A 19,919-nucleotide genomic window follows, 5' to 3' on the forward strand; every position below is an offset into this window, starting at 1 on the left:
TTTAGCAGCAAGTAATGCTATTGTTTTGCTTATGAAAAAAACTCAAAAACTCCAATATACTTCATAAAAATACTTTATTAGATACAAATATAAACAGACACACACCAAAACAATAAAAATTCTTAAAAATTTGTATTGCTTTCAATTGGAGTTTTAAAAGAATATGTGCAAATCAGTCAATAAAATAAAAATTAAACCTTTAAAAATTATATTATTTATTATTAAATAATTAAAATAGAAAAAACAGTCAAAGGAAGAATAGTGTCAATTGGTAGAACACATCACATGGGTTTTGAATCCAAGGGAACATATTCTGATAAAACACTGTAAGTGACTTTGGATAAAAGCTTCTGCCCAATGCATGAATTTTAAAGGTCACATTAAGGCACTTCTGGTAAAAGTGCTGGTCAACTGGAAAACACGATTTAAAGGAAACAAATGCTTGTTATCCAGCAATGGCAGCATAAGTGTGTGTGCATATCTCGAGTCTTCATTTCAAGTAATTTTGACACAAAAGTTTGAGAAATCACTTAAAACATTCACACGTTGCAGGAGTGCAATATTCTTCACTAAGGAATGGCTCCAGTTTTCAACACAATTCCTAACACTGGTATCAGTATAAAGTGGCACTTATGGCATAGAGTTGTACATAGCAAACATAAATACCAGTCTTACTCCAATGAGCGGAATTTGTAATAAATACAAAATAAAAAAGTACAGTACCAATAAAACAAGATTTCTATGAAAGATATTTGTCAGTGCTTAAAAGAAAAAAGTAATTACAAAATCCTAATTTATAACACTGCTCTCTGTAATACTTCAATCTGATTGGTCAGTTGACAAACTCCCCAATAAAGCCATGGTACAACTTGACTCCTGTATTTCTTATTGCAACACAAGTATGACTCCTCCCTATTTAATGCCTATATTTCCACACAGCTTACATTTAGAGGTAGATTTGACCACATTATTCTTCAGCACTCTTCGTGTAATACATCTTGACTGAAAGATTTAAGGCGGAATTAGCTTTCCCTGAAGTGTAAAACTGGGTGAAGAGAAAATGTTTCTCATTGTCCTGTACATAATGAAGAATCCGCAACGATGGCTCTAGCTGTTTTCTTTAAAAGCTTACAGGAGCAGACACTCTCTGGGTTGTTCTAGATTCTGGCTGTTTCCAAAGGCTCAAGCTCAAGTCCTGCTGCTGTAGGGTTTGTTCCACGATTCATTATCTGCAAGTGAATAAAAAAATGACAGTATGTTATCTAAAGCAAATGTAATAACTCATTCAGAAACTGATCCTTATTAGATGACCAAAACAGAAGTCCTAACAGAAGCAGAACTTGTGGACTTCTGTCCGTAACAGGACAGAAAGTCCAAATTATTTTCTGCGCAAAGTCACCTAAACCGTCAATAGGGTTGAGGCATAGTTTCAAATTCCAAATTTGATTCTGCTTATTGATCCGGATTCCTGACGATTCTTAGTTTCGATTCCAAAGAAATGAAAAAGCAATGAAGGTCAACAAGATCAAAAAGATTTATTTTGTGCCAGTAGTTTTTATCATATTGTACTACCAGTATTAAATAAATATGTAGAATGTTTTAACATAAATATGCCATCAGATTCCCGTAGCAGTATAAAATAAAAATATGGGATGAATTTATTTTGCATGTCTTCGGCGTAGTTACCACATTAGTTTCATCGTAGGCTAAGGTAGAGCACTCTGAGTCGGCAGTGTGGGAACTCGGGATGCGCTACACATCACACACGGTGCATTCTTGTAATTCGATACGATGAACCAACCGCAGATGCTTTGCCATATTGCTGGTGACCCCCGTCTTGCAACATAATAGTCTGTCACAATAAATACACTTAGCTTTGTCTTTTTATGATTTCGCAAAATGCAGCCACACGTTAGTGCGCCTTCCATGGTCCATCATGTGAACTGACTTTTAGTATTCGAGATGAATGTACCGCAGATGGTCAGGTGACCCAGATCTTGACAAATGATATCAAAAGCATGTGACCGTGCGGTCTGGGATCGTTAAGTGGAATATTTTTTTTTTTTTATGGATCCGATTCCAGAATTGGAATCGAATTTCTATTTCCAACCCTAACAGTAAAGGATTAGAATCTAGTGAAACAATGCAGATGGATAGATTTTCTGCAATGAACTTAAAATATTTTGTTGTGTTTTAAATTCCGGGTCTTGGAGCAAAACTGTGGTTAACAAGACTCAAATCCTATGAACACCCTTAAGTATTTAAATCAAAACTGTACCGAATAATGTTTTTGCTAAAAACTATTATGTGGGCATTGTTATACAATTCATAAGTTTTTTTCCTGTGCTGATACTTGCCTTCTTCTTGATAAAGTAGATCACAACAATGAGGACCAAAAAAGCAGCTCCAGCAGCAACAGAAACCAACCAGGTTGAAACAGAAGATCGGGGGATCTCTGTAAACAAGACCATAACAACAGAATGTCTTTAAATCATCATGCAGTTTAGTTTGTTGGGATCCATACTCCGTTTGGATGAGCAAATTACATTTTCATTTTTGAGTGAATTGCAAAGAAAAATATGTTGCAAGAACATAACATAAAAGAAAAGATTAAGTTGGGACCTACCTGTCTCAGTGATGGTCTCCTTTTTTTGACCTGTTGCTTCTTGAACATCAAGAATAAAAGTGCACACGTCTCTAACACCATTGTGGGACACATTGTACTGGCCCGAGTTGGTAATGTTGACGTTGTTTATGACCATAACAACATAATCTCCTTGCACCTGGAATTGGCCTACAGATTCTGGGTCATTCTCACATTGTCCATTATGACAGAAGTATTGTGCACACATCTTAGGTCCATTAGAGGTTGAGTTTTCCTGAAAATATGCCATGAGTTGATCATCTTTTCCCAGTGCTGAAGATTTCAGGATTGTTTCCTTCACTGTTTCTCCCTCCAGAGTGGTCTTCACATTCATTGTTGCGCATGTTCCACAGAAACACACGAGCACTGTAAAGAAAAAAGATAACTGTTTTGTAAAACCCGGTCTCATTCCCGACTTGTCACATATTTACACTCGGTCAGCGCCCCTCGGAGTCACTTTAGAACGCACAGGGTACCCATTGTTTTTCGACTAACAGGGAACTGCATTGCTGTTCGCTAAATAATCCAGACCGTAACACGTGCAAATCTTAGCATTTCATAATATTTATGGTTCTAATATTTTTTGCACGTAATCCCACCCTCACCTTAAACCTAACCACTTCTAAACCATAAAAACAACACTCAAATAAAAGTACAATTACGGGTATTTATTGCACAAACTGACCAAGAGCATTACAAAGAATCACAAACAGCTCATGTTGAAGACGTTTTTGCACCGAAGCCATTATCTTTTTATTTAAGGCAATCACAAATCTCTCAGACTAAGAGGGGGCTCTAGTGCTAATGATTTTGTACCGTTTACAGGACAGCAATCTGAGACAGGTACTTTCTGATTTTAACTACTGAACTGCATATAATAAATCCAGTGATGGTGTTCTCGGTCTAATTTTATTCTTTATGTCTGTCTGGTTTGGTTCTGTATTATCTCGATAAAATAATCGTTACAGTTATGGCAGTGCGTTGTGCTGGAAAGACATCACCCAATCCCTTCCATCTGACTCACATCACACTTTCGGTTTCAGAAAATGCCAGTGCTTCTGACATTATCGAAAATATTTTATAAGTAAAATATTTTTTAAGTAAAATCTATATCTAAAATATACAATATCAGACGTTTTACTCACGGATGCATTGTATCATTGCCATGCATTATGTATGCGTGATTTATTATGTCTGCTCTGTGTTACTGTGATACTTGTGTAAATAATTGTTTATGTAGCTTATAAAGTATATTAATATAAACGGTAGACCATGATTATTCAGAAAAATTTGAATCTTATGTGTAGTATTGAAAGCGACCCATTAATAGATTGGAGAAGGACAATACAGCGGTTTATGATAAGCATTTTATAATAGGGTTTAATTTATTAATATTGGTTACAGTGCAATGTAATAGTTTGTATTTCTTAACCTTAGATGATTTTAAAGTTCTACATTTATAACGTTTTCAGAATTTAAGTTAAGATTTTACATTTGGTATCATGAACGAACAAAGAATCGTATTTTAATTACAATAAAAAACACCATTATCTTATTTACAAACAAGAATTAACGATTTACACTATGTTAAAACTGAACCAGCATTTTTAAGTATTTTCTTATAATACAGTGAGACGATCACGTTTAAACAACAGGCAAGCTAGGGTGTATGAACTCAAAACAATTAAATGAATATTAGCAGTCTGAGTTCACTAAACAGATAATCGCAAAGATATGAATTCATATCATTAATATAGATTGAAGTCACAAAACAAGACAGTAGAGATAACATAAATAGCTTTAAATGACACAAGCGCATTCTATTACAATGGGATTTAATCTGTAGGGGAAGTTGGTTTCCCTGCGGTGACGTAGTTTCCGATTCATGGGAAAAAGGCTCATCCATGACTGCATCAGAGCCAAATTCGGCATTTCAAAATTAAATTACTTTATCGGCTTTTAAAACGACCGATGTCGATAATCAACAAAATGCTTAATATGAAAATCGATAATCGGCAAGTTTGAAAATCGGTCGACCCCTAGTATCGACGGTGTAGGATCTGGCCGGACCAAAGGTGACCATTTGGGCATCGTATAACACCATGACCTCTCAGCAGGAGTCTAACCGGCGGAAGCACGTCTGATCCAACTGCCCTCTCTTAAAGCATCCATCATTTTATCAGGATATATTCCAACACACTCCCTTGGACTTCAGAGGAGTCCCAACAAGGAGGATGGGGTGCTCCCCCAACATGGACACCAGATGTTTCAATAGGAATGGGGCAAATGGTCACTCAAGTCTTGAAAATGTCTTTCTTTCTTTCTTCTTAACCACAAAAGAATGGTTTAAAGGTGTACACACCAAGATCTCCATATTGTATGTTTGTCCCCATGTTATTTGGCCTCACCTATAACCTCAAAAGCATGTGTTTAGTTGTATTCTGCTTATATTTGCATTCTTATACAAACTTCAGGTCAATGTACTTATAATCCTGGCATGTTTTATATCTAAATGTTTCTCTCTTCATTCCTTAAAAGATGGTGTAAAGCAGAGTAATGTGTTTTATACCATAATCATTTTATCTTATTCTAAAAGTATTACAGCTCCATAGTATAGGTGACCATAAATGCATATGAGCTAATATATCTTTGAGTTTGTGCCCAAAATCATCTCATCGCATTGGATCGCCCACCTTGGAGGGGTGTGAAGCCCCCAGGCTTAAAATATCCGTGAACGGAGCAAACGATGCTCTTCCGTGTTTTGCGCGTTCCCTTTCGAACCACCTCCAGTTTTTTCCACAGTTTACTTCGGCTAACTTCGTGTCTACTTTCGTCTGCTAATCTGGTTCTAAGAAAGGAACCGACGGATCGAAACCATCATGACTCTGAAAACCTTTTTTCCTAGGGCACAAGAATTTGTCCAAGCACACTCAGGAAACCAATGCAAGTATAGAAACTATATTCTAAAAAGCTGCGTTATTGACGTAAACCCTTTTAACAAGGAGATTGTCCTCGATGATTTATGCAGATGTGAATAGCTGATGTAATACTGCCACTTGTGTTTGTTTTCTCTTACCTTTTTTTTAACTGCTTTTAAGTTTCATGTGCCGTTTGTCTTAGCGTGTTATTTCTAGTTAGTAGTTATGTTTCCCCTTTTAGTATAGTCAATAAACCCGCATTTGTTATCTACAATCGAACTGTTGCTGTGTTTCTTTATCACATATTAACATCACTTAAACATCTTGATTTCTTTATAATTTCTGGATCGGTACAGTAAGAGCATTATGTTTCCAAGGCCAGGAAAGTTATAGTTCTTAGATTTGATATACGATCTGCTGATCACTTGGTGGAAGAGTGAATTTAGTTTGTCGCTATTATTTGGTCTGCTAAATCCGATAAAAGAGTAAAAAATAGGTATAGTTAATCATCATTAATTATACGTATTTTACTGTGATAAAACTCAAAGTTCCCCGAAATACACTACAACGGACAGGTCTCATCTCTCACCGACGTTTTTTTTTTAGTTATTGATGCTTTATAAACAACAACAGATAGATGAGACAAATACAAAAAATAACAACAAAAACAACAGCATAAAAGAGGAAAAGATAATGAAAACTTTATACATAGGTGTATTCAGACTAACAGACAACATTGTATAGTGTGTAATGTTTGGCGTCTTTTTTGACAATCGACATTTGTGAATATAAAACTTGCCTAAAATAATAAATAGATTAAGCAAAAAGGATTTTTTTTATCTAAAGGTTTGTCAAACAAAAAATAAATATTTTTAGCATCCAAAACCGTGTCAATGCCAGAAATCTCCCTAAAAAATACCTAAAAGTAAAACCAAAATAAGTTGGTACAAATACAGTCAAAAAAAAGATGTAAAATAGTCTCCTCATCCATATTACAAAAGAACACAGGTCATTTTAATATATTTTTTTTAATCTTTTAACAATCTGGCTAACTGGGTAAATACAGTGAATAATTATAAATGATACTTCACTTATCTTATTGGTGACACAATACTTCCTAGAAATCGTAAAAGCTTTCTCCTATTCAATAATGAAAGACTGAGCTCCAAATGCTTTTATCCAAGGGTCTCCTCTGTGACAGGCTTATTCGTCACAGACAAATGTCTGTAATACCAACGCCTAGTAGTTTTAAAGTAAAATCAATAGTTATATACACAATAACAACAGGACGGACAAACTCTCTCTCCCACGTTCAGTTTGGCTTTCTACTACGTCGCTCGACATGTCGCGCTTTAAGACATGTGGCGCCCGTGCTGATGGTATTCGATCTAATTTTCGTCCAGTATCGGAACAATATCGATACCGAGTATTGGATCGGCCCACCCCTAGTATATAGCGGGACAAGTTCTCCTCTATTAGCATGAAACACAGAACGTGTGGTGTGTGAACTGGTTGAAACGCGTGTGTATTGAGAGGCCCGAAATGATGCAGCAAAAGCCAACCGGCCACTGACAAGAACTTTAGCATGCGTTGTAGCCAGGTATTTAATATATCTAGTATGTATATCGAAGCCCACAAAATATTAAATCACATATTACCAGCGGTACGAACTAGGTCGAAAACACTGGAACCGACACACATCATGTTCTCCTTCTTCTCCTTCTTCTGCTGTTTTATGGCTGTTGGCGCATTACCGCCACCTACTAGACTGGAGTGTGGAACATCAATTTAAAATATATATATATGTTTTACATTTGATAAGAATGTGTTCTATAGTTTTTAATTCCTCACAGTGTTCACATCTACCTGACTCATGTTTTCCTATTTAAAAAAGGTAATAATTTAATCCAGCATGTCCTATAGCCGAGTTATAATATTATCATCCTTTCTGTTATTTATAACATTCCTCCCTTTCCCTACTCACTTTTGGATATGATAAATATGTCTTCCTTTACTATCATTGTTCCAACTTTCTTGCCATTTATTTTTACTCATTTCTTTTACTCTAGCTTTGACCTCTTCCTTGCTAAACTTCACCTGAATCTCTATTTCACTATGTTTCAAAGCTTCCTTGGCTATCTTATCAGCCACTTCATTAGCCTTTACCCCCACATGAGCTGGAACCCATTTAACATTACTAAACTTATATTACTAACTCTTAGCAAGCAAGCAAGGATATCATATATGATATCTTGTCTAGTTGATTTTTGACCACTTTCAAGGCTTGAAAGTGCAGCATAAGAATTAGAACATATGACTACTAGTCAGTGGTTTTACGTCTTCTACCCACTGAAGTGCTAACAATAAAGCAATTAACTCTGCTGTATAAACTGCTACAAAGTCAGTGATTCTTTTTTTGATATTACATTGAAATTTAAGGTATATAAACTGCACCAGCGGCAGCTGCCAGAAACAGGATCTTTAGACTCGTCCGTAAATATCTGAATCCATTCATCATGTCCTCCTGGACTGCCGATTTAATTCAATAGCTATTAGAGCTAAGGGGTGGGTGGATCGATCCTGAAATATCGATACTTCCGATGTTTAGGTAAAAGAAGAGCAGCATCGAGTGGAGATTTTTCCCCTCGGTGAATAAAAACACTTCGAACTGCGATGTATGACAGTTGGCCTTTGGGGGTAAAAAGCCAAAGATTAAAAGTACTTTATTATTTAAACACTTTATTTATTTAGTTTCTCAAACAACTGTGTGCACTTTGTTTATAAATTCACTTTAAAAAGGGTAATGAAAGTGAAACATGTTAATTTGTTATATTATTGTGTCTTAACATAACACTGAACAAAAACCGAAAAGCAGTTTTAAAAGCTTTGTTCTTCAGTAATAATGTTGTGCACTTTCCTTTTTAAAGCTATAGAATGAGCAGGAAATGGAGAAATTGTTTTGTTATATATCAGTTTTCTGTTCTGTTAATCTGTTGTTACGATTTTCCAGTAATATTTTGGTGCAAAGTTCATGCTTGCAAATTCTATTACAGGAATAAATAACTAAATAAATATATTAATTTATTTGGTTTAAATTATGCCCTGTGTTTTAACATCTACCTGATTATAGTCTAAAGGCACATTAAGAGCACAAATCACAAAATATTTTAGTGGTCTTGAAAATGTAGTCAGATTTAGCAAATTAATGATGCATTCATCTGATAAATCATGATATTTCATCCACAGGAAAGTAAATGTAAATTCAAGAGAATGTTTCTAAAAGTAGTGGTAACGTTATCGATATCGGAAATACTGGCCCTTCATTTACTTGGTATCGGATCGATACAAAATTGTACAGTGTCGCCCACCTTCTAGTGTTCTATTGCGGTTTGGCAAACCAACGAAAATGTGCATTACCGCCACCTACTGATCTGAAGTAGGGAGTGTACATATTCGGAAAAAATAAATACTTAATGTTACATCTACTGTTCCTGTGTTTTTTAGGTGTTTAAATAATATTTCATGTACTCTTTTTGACTTGATCCGTTTCCTTGCAATACTTTTAAAGAAATATTATCAACTCCCACCCATTCTAATTCTTCTATTAAGCAATCTCTCCCTTTCATAGGGAGAACACTCATTAAGAAAATGCCTCACTGTTTCTAATTCTCCACATTTGTCACACGTTCCCGATTCATGCTTGCCTATTTTAAAAAGGCTATAGTTTAATGCTGTATGTCCAATTCTTAGTCTTGAAATAATGGCACCCTTCTTCCTATTTCCATATTTTTTTCTCTCATTTCTCCTGAATCTGGAAAAGATGTCTTCCTTTAGACCCACTGTTCCATAACATTTTTCATTTCTTATTTACTTCAAATGATATCACTCTCTTGAATTCATCTTCATTTAAAGCTTACTTAATTTCTACATGTGGATGATTTAATACTTTCTTTGTTTGCAAGTCTACTTCTTCATTTCCATCCACACCCATATGTGCAGGTATCAAGAAGAAAATCCTCCTTAACTGCTTTATTCTAATCAAATTTTGTAAAACTTCAAATACTAAGTCTTGTCTAGCTTCAGATTTACCACTTGGTAGACTAGTGAGTGCAGCTATTGTATCACTATATGTCACAGTTCTGATTGAACTTCTTCGATCCATTGGAAGAGTTAGTATGATAGCTAAAAATTCAGGGAAAACTGACACATCATCTGATAATCTTGTTGCAATTTTTATCTTAAAAGTAGGAATATATATTGCTGCTGCTGTTCTTCCAGACTCTGGTTCCAGACCCATCTGTAAATACCTGTAATACCTGTTAATCATTCAGTCCTGCCACTGAAGATAGACTTGTCTCTGTAAAAGAGAGATTCATAAATGAGAACACTAGTGAGCTATTTGTGAATAATATGTTTTTGACACCAAATATATCTGCAGACTCTATGGATGTTCTACTCCTTTAATGCAGAAATGGATGCCATTGCTCGAGTAAAGGTCATGGCGATAACTGGCAGGCGTAAAGCACCCTGGAGAAACATACAAGCAGTACAAAGAATGAAAAGAAGATGCAGAAATGCTGAGCGTATGTGGCGAAAAACTAAACTTTAAGGTTAACTATAACATATATATATTATAAGACAGTCTGCATGTCTTCAATGTTGACTGAAGCAAAGCTAGACAGAACTTTTTCTCTTACATTACAAACTGCAAAAAATAGCACACACACTCTTTTTGCAACTGTAAAGAGACTAACAAATAACAAATCAGTGAGACACAGACGTCACTCTCGGCAGACCAATGAGTCAAGCAGCAGGCGGCAAGCTCGGCAGACGTCTCGTCTCAAGTTGAGTGAGGCGTGTGTGAGCTGGTCAGTCATTTTTTTGGACCGAATAGGACGCCCTATAAATACACGCCAAGTACACGTAGAATACACGTAAACAACACGTGATTCAGATGCCAGTTTCCAGTTTAAATGGGTCAATATCATTGACTGCCTAAGAATTGGGTCCATCCATTTCGGCAATCTTGTGGGGTTACCTGCCGCTCATAAACTACATGCTTCCACCATTAAAGATCCTCCTGTTTATTTGTTCTTTTATTGTGTAGTAATTTATTAGTGAAGGTTATATTTATTAAGATAAACAGCCCATTTTGCACATTAGTAAACATTCTGACTGTAAATTTACCAAACTTCAGGTTTCTAAAATAAAAAAACACTGACATTTGTTTAATAAAAAGTTTACAGATGCTGGTTCTACAAATTTATGATACAGACCATTGTAATTCATTTTCGTTTTTGATGAACAATGTAAACTTTTAAAGGTGGAGGGTGCAACCAAGATACCCCACAAGGGCCATATTAAGAAAACATCCCATTTTAGATGCAGACCTTTCAAACTCAGTGTTCTTTATGGTTTAAAAAATCAGCCCATTTCAGGTCATCATTCAACTCCAACCTTGAAGTCAGGTGTTCTGAACCACGTCCACTAACCTCAGCTCGTCAGTACTCTCAAGTTTAACAATTTCTAAGAAAATACACACATTAATGGCTTTTCATCAAAGTCAGAATCTACGATCCATCAGTTGTTGAAGTATGGTTATTATGATGGGACTGTCATTACTATGCGCAAGATATGGCCAGTTTGTTGTGTCCAAGGTTTTAATACTAAAAACTTATCACTAAAAAGAACGAAGTAAACTTGTGTGCAGTACTTGGTACAGTCTTGCATGCTGCCATATATAAATGTGTCTTGTGAGGCTAAGTTCACAGTTTCATTGTGTCCCCTGAACATGTTCTATTTAAAAAATAAATACATTAGAAAGACATTGACAAGTGACATTAAATTGACTCCCTTTTAACGCTGCAACTACATTTACATTTAGTCATTTAGCAGACCCTTTTATCCAGAACGACTTACAGGTGGGGTGGGCAAGGGAAGCAATTTGGACAGCACACGTGCAACAAAAGCATAAGTGCAATCAAAAAAGAAGACTGGTCTCATATAACCTAACACAGTATATAGAAACAATCAGATATATTTTTTTTTTTAAAGAGTAGAGAAGAAAATAAAGTCAGAAAAGATCAGTCAGATGTTGATGGAAGAGATGTGTTTTCAGACGTTTCTTAAAGATGGCGACAGAATCTGAAGATCTTGTAGTAGCGGGCAGATCATGCCACAGATCCGCAGAAGGTGTGCGAGAGAGATTTTTTACCTTTTTGGGATGGCACCACAAGACGCTGTTCGTTTGCAGAGCGTAGGGATCTGGCGGGTAACTATGTCTCCATTGGCGAGTGAAGATAAGGTGGTGCCGAACCAGTGGTGGCCTTGTAGGCCAGGAGCAAAGTTTCTTATTGTCACAGAAGCTTTATAGTCCAAGTGGATATCGAAGAAGAATTCCAAAGATACTTCAAAAAGAATTGAACAAGGATAAACCAGGAGCAGATACATACAAACATCCATAAACATGTAAGAACAATACCGGACTATGAACTAAACGAACAGACAGGCACAGAAAACAAAACCAAAAGAACAATCAAAACTGAGGAAAACAGTGACTGTTAAGCCACGTTCACATTGCCACCAAAATCAGATTTTTTGCTCATATTCGACCCAGATCTATTTATTGCATGACAGTGTGACCAGGACAAACCAGATGGAATCCGATCTTTTTTTAATCTGATCTGAGCCACTTCCATATGTGGTCCTAAATACGATACAGGTCTGATTTTCCGCAATGCGACCTCAGTCTGAACGGTCATTTATAGGTCTATTGTGCATGTGAGCTGTCTTTTCAATGATTTCAGTTTTTATTTAAAAATGTAAAGAATAGTAATGTTGATAATGACTAACTATACATTTAATAATGCAAATGTTTTGCATAAGTGTGATCACAAGCATGAAAGTCAACTGGCCTGGCTCAGTGTATGAAACCGTGTTCTGTCAGTGCTTGAGGAAAGTAATGTATGTAGAGAACAAAACAGAACATTCGGATTGGGGCAAAGAAACACTTTTCTGTTCCTAGATGGCCTGTTGGTGGCAGATAGGGGTTATGCACTCCATATGCAGATGTTTCTGCTATGAGAACCCCTTTAGTGTGGCCCTCACTCAGACCAGTGCCTGGTTATGACCCAAAGAATAAAAATTGTATGTGTACATTTACATTTATTCATTTGGCAGACGCTTTTATCCAAAGCGACTTACGAGTAGGGTGCCGTGGGCAGCTATCACTGCAGAGCAAACAGGGGTAAGGTGCCTTGCTCAAGGGCACTTCAGTCATTTCCTGGTGGCACTGAGAATTGAACCAGCAACCTTCTGGCTACGAGTCCAACTCTCTAACCACTAGAACACAACTGAAATGTGTATGTGACCACTCAGCTGGGACCAGTCATCAATGACATCAACATCTATGTGTCACTTTAAATGTACACTGAATCTCAATTTTTGTTTTTTTCAGTTTGTTACATTTATAAATATGTACAGTGTTCACATGGTTGCTTAATTATACGAGTTTACATACTGACATCTGTTTTCCACCTGTTTTATCTCCAATTTGTTTCAGTAATTATCAATCCAGCTCCTTAAATGTGCAGAGAGAGGGTTTTAGGGTTCTTAAAATGCCCTGACAAAGTTTTACAAACAAATAGTATCTGTTTTAGGTAAGTTTAGGTACATTATAAATCAGAGAAAGTGGCATTCAGTCCTACTAACATAGGGCTGAATTAATTTATATAAAGCAATTAAAGATTCTTTGTTTATATTTCTCTGGTATCCACTGGATATAGAGGCTTCAGTTTCCTCAGGAAGGGGACAGTGTCACGGGTTACTTGAGGATAGAAAGATATCAGACCATAGATCGGGTTGAAGGCTTTAATGCAAACAATCCACTCCTCGAATACAGGTAATCCAAAAGAATAACAAAACCAAAGTAAACAGGATATATTCCAGAGGACAGCATAAACACCAACATACGTAAAACAACATTAGGACATTAATACTCAACAAGGACCTGAACTAAGGGGAGAACTTAAATAGAACAGATAACAAGGACTACACAGGTGATGGGGATAAACTAGATAATGGGGTGCAGGTGCAAAAGTTAGAGAGAACAAAACACGTGAGAGAGCGTGGCAAAATGACAGTCCATGAGGAAAAACGTAGAAGCAGGGAACACACAGGAGTGTTACATTGTTACATTGTTAGGATTGGGTTGTTAGGCGCAGACGTCAATCTTTCATGTTATTTTTCAGTCATTTCACAAAGTGTTTAATAAAATTAGGTACAAGCACTCATCCTAATCCTAAAAGTCTTTAAATTAATTTAAATTATAATTTAAATTGTCCTTGTGTTTTCTGACTTGTCGATATGGTTTCTGACTTAATATTTTGTTTCCCGAATTGTTGTTGTAGTCCCGATGGCCAGTACATGCCTGTTTCATACTGTAAAAGGCATTTCTACCGTTTTAGTACAACTATGATTTAGTACATGTAAACAAAAACATGCAGAAAAAGACTGAAATACTCATAAAACATAACTACAGCTGATTCTAGATGAGAAAAAGCTATTTACTTAGGCCTACCTTCTGTAATTTATTATTAAGCAATTTAGCAAAAACACAGATTTGTCTGATTAAGGGCTTATGATCACAAATTCACAATTTGAAACCTTTGCAATATTTTTCCTGTTTAAAAGAAATGACGTATGTGTGTGGTTAATGGTGATTGGTCAACTAAGTTGGGAAGAAAGAGCACCTTTCAACCTAATGAAAAACCTTTCAACGCGCCCCCACCTTTCGACACGCCCATTTCTCCGACCTGCTGAGACCCCTACTAGAAGTCGTTAATTTAGCACTAGGCGGCGTGAAGAAATCTGCGTTTTAATATTAATTTGGCGATCCAAAGCACGCAAATTGTGATCCTGTTGGCTTTCGATAAGCTCACACACTGGGTCCAAGCCAAGTTGTTTACAAATGTATCCGCTGCTTCTTGGTATAAGCAACTATTGAATATATTAGAAGACATGTATTTTGCAGTATTGAACACATTCATAACGATTTCATCAGGCTCAGAAAATTATTCAAAAAGAACTCAAAGAATAAGATATTGCTGAACCTTCAAAGTTTTTTTGAAACAACAGTTTGACCATTTGTAATCATTGTGCTTCATTCAGAATTCACAGCAACATCCTGCTAATCATTTCAAATATAGTAGGCCTACTATCATATAAGGCACATTATGAAGTTCTAGTCAAATTCTTTAGAAAACAAAAGCATAAGTGATTATAGTTGAAATTATTTGGCAGTTGTACTGTATAATGATATTTCTGAGTAGAAACATATTTTGTTTCTTGTTTTGTTTTATTTTATTATTCTATTTATTATTATTTCATTTATCATATGTTCATTTATTTTATCATTTTATTCTAAATAGTTGTTGCATTTTGTCCTTATTTTTAAGACTGTTTAATCGTATGTTGGGTGCTGTATTTTCTCTTATGCTGATCTGAGTCTCCGATGGTCTCCATCACAAGGTTCATAATAACGTCACAAGACAATGTTCTTGCATGCTTAATAACACCTATTGAATTGAAAACGAAGTTGGACCAAGCTAGACTGAGCATTAAAGCATAGCTGAGATTATTCAGTAAACCAGCTTTCATTTTATTCATCACTTCGTCTCCTGCCTGCTGTTCTTTCCTTCATCTCTGTATCTATCTGGAGGTTGATTTGAAGTATTAACTTTCAACGGAGTTGATATTTTCAGATTAAATAAATTCCTGACGGGGAGAGATCTAGTGAAACTTGACTCTAATTTTAGATCTATAAAATCTGCAAGCCATATAGTTGGATCTATCAATATCTGTTTTCAATCTTACGAACTGCTGTGTGTGTGTGTGTGTGTGTGTTATAGGTTTTAGAGTTCAAATGTCCCCACAATGATAGTAAAAGTCACACACACTTACATTGAAAATTATGTTTAATTAAAAATGTAAAAAAGTTTTCTGTGATGGTTGAGTTTAGGGGTTGGGTTAAGGGAAGGCAATAGAATATACAGTTTGTACTCCCCACAATGTATAAAAACAAATATGTGTGTGTGTGTGTGTGTGTGTGTGTGTGTGTGTGTATTTTGTACACGTGTAACAGAAACGTATTTCAAACTGTCTTGTGTATCAAGATCCTTGAGTCTCATTCTTTATGTGTTCATTAAATGTATTTATCCAAACTCTCAATCGCGTTGTCTTTAGAGTATTTCCTCCATTCATCTGGTATACTTTCCTCAAGGGTTTTCCTGTAGAATGTTTCCAGATTCTTCTGGAATCTGCACACAAACCATTTCCAATATGGTAGATCAGAAAGGTCAGGGGTGATACTCCAGTGAGCATATTTAGGACCTCCTTTTCTGTATTCTTTCCATAGACATGTGTCATCTGAGGCATCTGGATGAAAAGATCCGTCACTGGCCACTGCTGATGTGCAGATGTTGATGGCTAGGTTTGTTGTTCCTCTGTGAGACCAGCCATTCAGTCCATTATTACGATGGAAAGGAACACTGTGATCTCCATCATGGTTTTCTATGGTGTTGGTGCAGATGGCAGCACAGAAAGGACACTGAACCCAACAGCACTGACAGAAATGACCAATCAGAAACTCATCTGGTCTGTCTGGAAAGTCCAGCTTCACTGGAAATGTTTCTGTGGTGAATCTACTGTGAATGGTCTTCATTACAGAAGACATATTTTTTGATATCACATCATCTAGGACGGTGAGATCAACATCATCAATATTCACTCCACTGAGGTCACTTACAGAGAACACCAACACATCAGACAGCAGGTGTGTGAAACGATCAAACCATGAATGAACATCTCCATTGATCTCTTGAACATGTCTGGTGGACTCATGTGTTGCATTTATGATCTTCTTCTTCAGTTGTGTGATGTTATTTTTCATCTTAGGTTGAACACTGTCATGAAATCTTTCAGTGATGTACTGACTGACTTCAGCTCTGATGAAACTTTTAAAGATTTCTCTAGGATTCTGAATGCAGGTCATGTATGTGTCAAAATCCTCTGTTCTTGCCAGTGTTGTCAGGATGTGTTTCTCCAGATTTGATCTGTTTCCATTCAGTGATTCACAGTTTGTCTTCATTTCATCTGATAAATCTCTGGCAGTTTGTTTGTAGACATTCTGCTCAATGGTCTCTATAAGTTTATTACAGATGAATTCACCAGTAATGGCAGCTGATGTTGATCCTTGACAGTATTTCTGAAAAGTACTGTAGTATTCCTCTTTCTTTCTTTCAGAATAGAGAACAGGATCATTTGCTTCTCTGAACATTATGTGTTGATCAGTGATTGTCTTGTTTGCTCTCTGACAGATGGACTGTACTAAATCTCTGAAGAAATCTCTCTTGAAAGCATATTTCACTTTTGGCTGTTTTTCATGATCTGTTAATGTTGTTTTTATGTGATCTATGAGTTGTTGAATGTAGCTGATGTTGTAGCCCATCTCTGAAATGTTAAAAGACTGAATCATTTTATCTGTCTGCTCAGCAATTTCATTGATTAACGTTCTTATCTGGACTTCATCATGTCTAGACAAAGCTAAGCCAACTATCATTTTACCTTTTTTTATGGCATTTTTAAAAGGCCCTTTGAATCCACTGGATTTCTTTAACTTTACAAAATCTGAATAGCTTGAAACTGATAACATATTCATGTATTCACTGCTTCTTTTCATATGGTTTACAGGGAGATGTCCATAGATGTTACTGAGGAGATCTGTGACATCTTTTAATACGTCAATGTTTTTGACCGAAGGAGTGTCTTTAAAGATCTCAGTCACCTGCTGTTCCCAAAAAAAATTGAACTCACTTTTCTTTATAATTTCATCATTTGCTTTATCTTTAGGTTTGAAGGCTAGGTCTTTGCTCTTTTCAAACAGGCTGTTTTCATGCTGTGTCCTCTGAGCATCAATCTTTTTCTTCAGGTCTCGCTGTTGAAGAACATGATTCAATTTCTTCCTTGTCTCTCTCACAATGTTTTCTTGAAGATCTTTGATCTTATTTTCAACGAAGCTTTCCACTCATTCATTATTCCAGCGTATCTATCTTTCTCAAAGAATTCTGTCATTGTCTTCTTAACTTCTTCACTTTTTTCCTGTAGTTCTCTCTTAAGATCAGATTCCTCAACTTTATGAACCACTTAATTTTCTATTCTGTTGAGTAGTTTGGTTTCAATTTCCAACATGGCACTTCGAAGACTCCAGTTCCACCTACTGTATTCTGTCTCAATCGTCCTGTAAGTTGCGATTTCAAGAGAATTTTTGAAGCTGAACACAAACTGTTCGTTGAGTAAAGCCTTCCAGAGATCTTCAATACGTCCTCTTATGTGTGTCAGCATCATGCCGTCTGAGTTTGAAGCATGTCTTAAAATAGATTATTTCAGTTCTTGAACATTGTCACAGTAGTTTGGGTTTGGTGGTGCCATCGGTGGGCTTCCCTCCCACAGTTGAGCAAAATATTTCACATCATTCTGAACATCAAATGCAATGACATCACTGAAACATTCAGCATCACAGACTTCAACTTCACCAGCAAGTTTTGTCATCTCATCCAGTGTCTCCTGCAGTCGTCTTCTTCCCTCCATGTTTTTATCTCCAGCTGTGACGTCTGAAACGTTCTGATGAACAAACATACAGCTAGGTCTGAGTCTCACCTCCTTCATCCTCAAGAAGGCCTGAACAACAATCTGAAGAATGTCCTTCATGTCAGACGGGTTTTCTCCAAAGATGTTGATCAATGTCAGATTTCCCAGACAAACAACAAATGTTTCCAATTCATTATCACGACTTGTGACAGCCACCCGTGACCGCAACATCTGAATGACAATCTACCCGCAGTGTGGGCAGATGTGTCAACGAACGCTGCTTCAGTGTGCTGGACGCCCACACACTTAATGCAGCGATCGTATCCATTCCTTTCCGCACCAAAGAGAACAGCCGCGCTGGAGAATGCTCAGTCAGTCCTGAAAAGGACTTTTAGATAAATCTCACACCCTCGGAACTGCCGAGACGCCCAGGGGAAGGTCGCTGCAGGTAGGGACGATCCGCTGCTACACGTCGTAGATCCGGCAGTAGAAGAAGACGAAGAATTCATTGAATTCGTTCAGTTCGTAGTCATGAGCGAAGGCTCTGAAGAACAAAAGGTAAATGAATGCTGCACGCCGGCTTCGTTTTATACGGATATCCGGGGGCGAAGCCAGGCATGCAAATTTCATTCGCCAAATTTCATTGGCCTTTTCTATAGTAGTCAGAGTTGATTGGTTCTCAAGGGCGAACCCCAGCTGTCGTTCTCGACACAACGTCGAGAGACCGACAGAAAGGGAGCTGGCATAGACCCTGAATCAGGGTCTTTGTGATGCGGGGAAATCTTTGTGATGGCGTTCACATACTGTGTTTCTGCTGTCGTAGCCATTGCAATCGCTTGCGCTTTTGTGATCTCTTTGGCCCTGAATATATGAATAGTTTTTGCTAGAGTAAGGTCTGAGATTGACACCAGACATTCACGCAGTCCTGCGTCCGTTATATTGAATACAATCTTGTCTCGTATCCAGAGATCTTCCGTCACGATGAATTCACACGTGCGCGCTTTGTTTCTCAACTCTGTCAAACTTATCAATGCCCGCATTTTCGGCGAATTTGTGAGCACAAAATTGATGTCGCTCAAAAACAGTGTTTTTCGATGCAATGCATCGAGAACCTTGGAGTCATCTTTGATGCCTTGCTAACATTTGAGCCTTTTATTCAGAACTTTGTTAAGACATTCTTTTTCCACTTGAGAAATATTCCTTGTTTACGTCCTTTGCTGTCCTTCTCAGTTGCTGAAAGGTTGATGAATTGTTTTGTTTTCTCACGTATTGATTATTGTAATGCACTTCTTGCTGGTGTATCTAAAACATCTATAAGCAAATTACAATATGTACAAAACTCTGCGGCTAGAATTCTGTCTTGGGCTAAATCCAGTGATCATATATCACCAGTTTTAGAGTCTTTACACTGGCTCCCTGTTAAATACCGTATTGATTTTAAAATCCTTTTGTTAACTTTTAAGGCATTGCATGACCTTGTCCCTCAATACCTGTCTGATCTCTTAATTCCTTACAAACCTTGTTGAAATCTAGGGTCTTCTCAGTATGGACTTTTAAATGTGCCCAAGACACGGCTCTGGTCCATGTGTGATAGAGCATTTTCCATGTTGTCCGTTCCTCTTGCTGTGGTCTTTTCTTCTTTTTCTGTTGTAGCGTGTGTCTTAGCCTTATACACCCGCTTCTGACACCATGTTCTGTTCTTTATTAATCTG

The 19,919-nt window shown here is 36.9% G+C and overlaps 1 pseudogene; it reads right to left on the reverse strand.

Annotated features, from left to right (window-relative positions):
• Positions 1 to 15,763: 15,763 nt before the first annotated feature.
• LOC130409589 (interferon-induced very large GTPase 1-like) lies at positions 15,764 to 18,438 on the reverse strand (annotated as a pseudogene).
• Positions 18,439 to 19,919: the final 1,481 nt, after the last annotated feature.

Source organism: Triplophysa dalaica, chromosome 20 (assembly GCF_015846415.1).
Source record: "Triplophysa dalaica isolate WHDGS20190420 chromosome 20, ASM1584641v1, whole genome shotgun sequence".
NCBI lineage: Eukaryota > Metazoa > Chordata > Actinopteri > Cypriniformes > Nemacheilidae > Triplophysa > Triplophysa dalaica.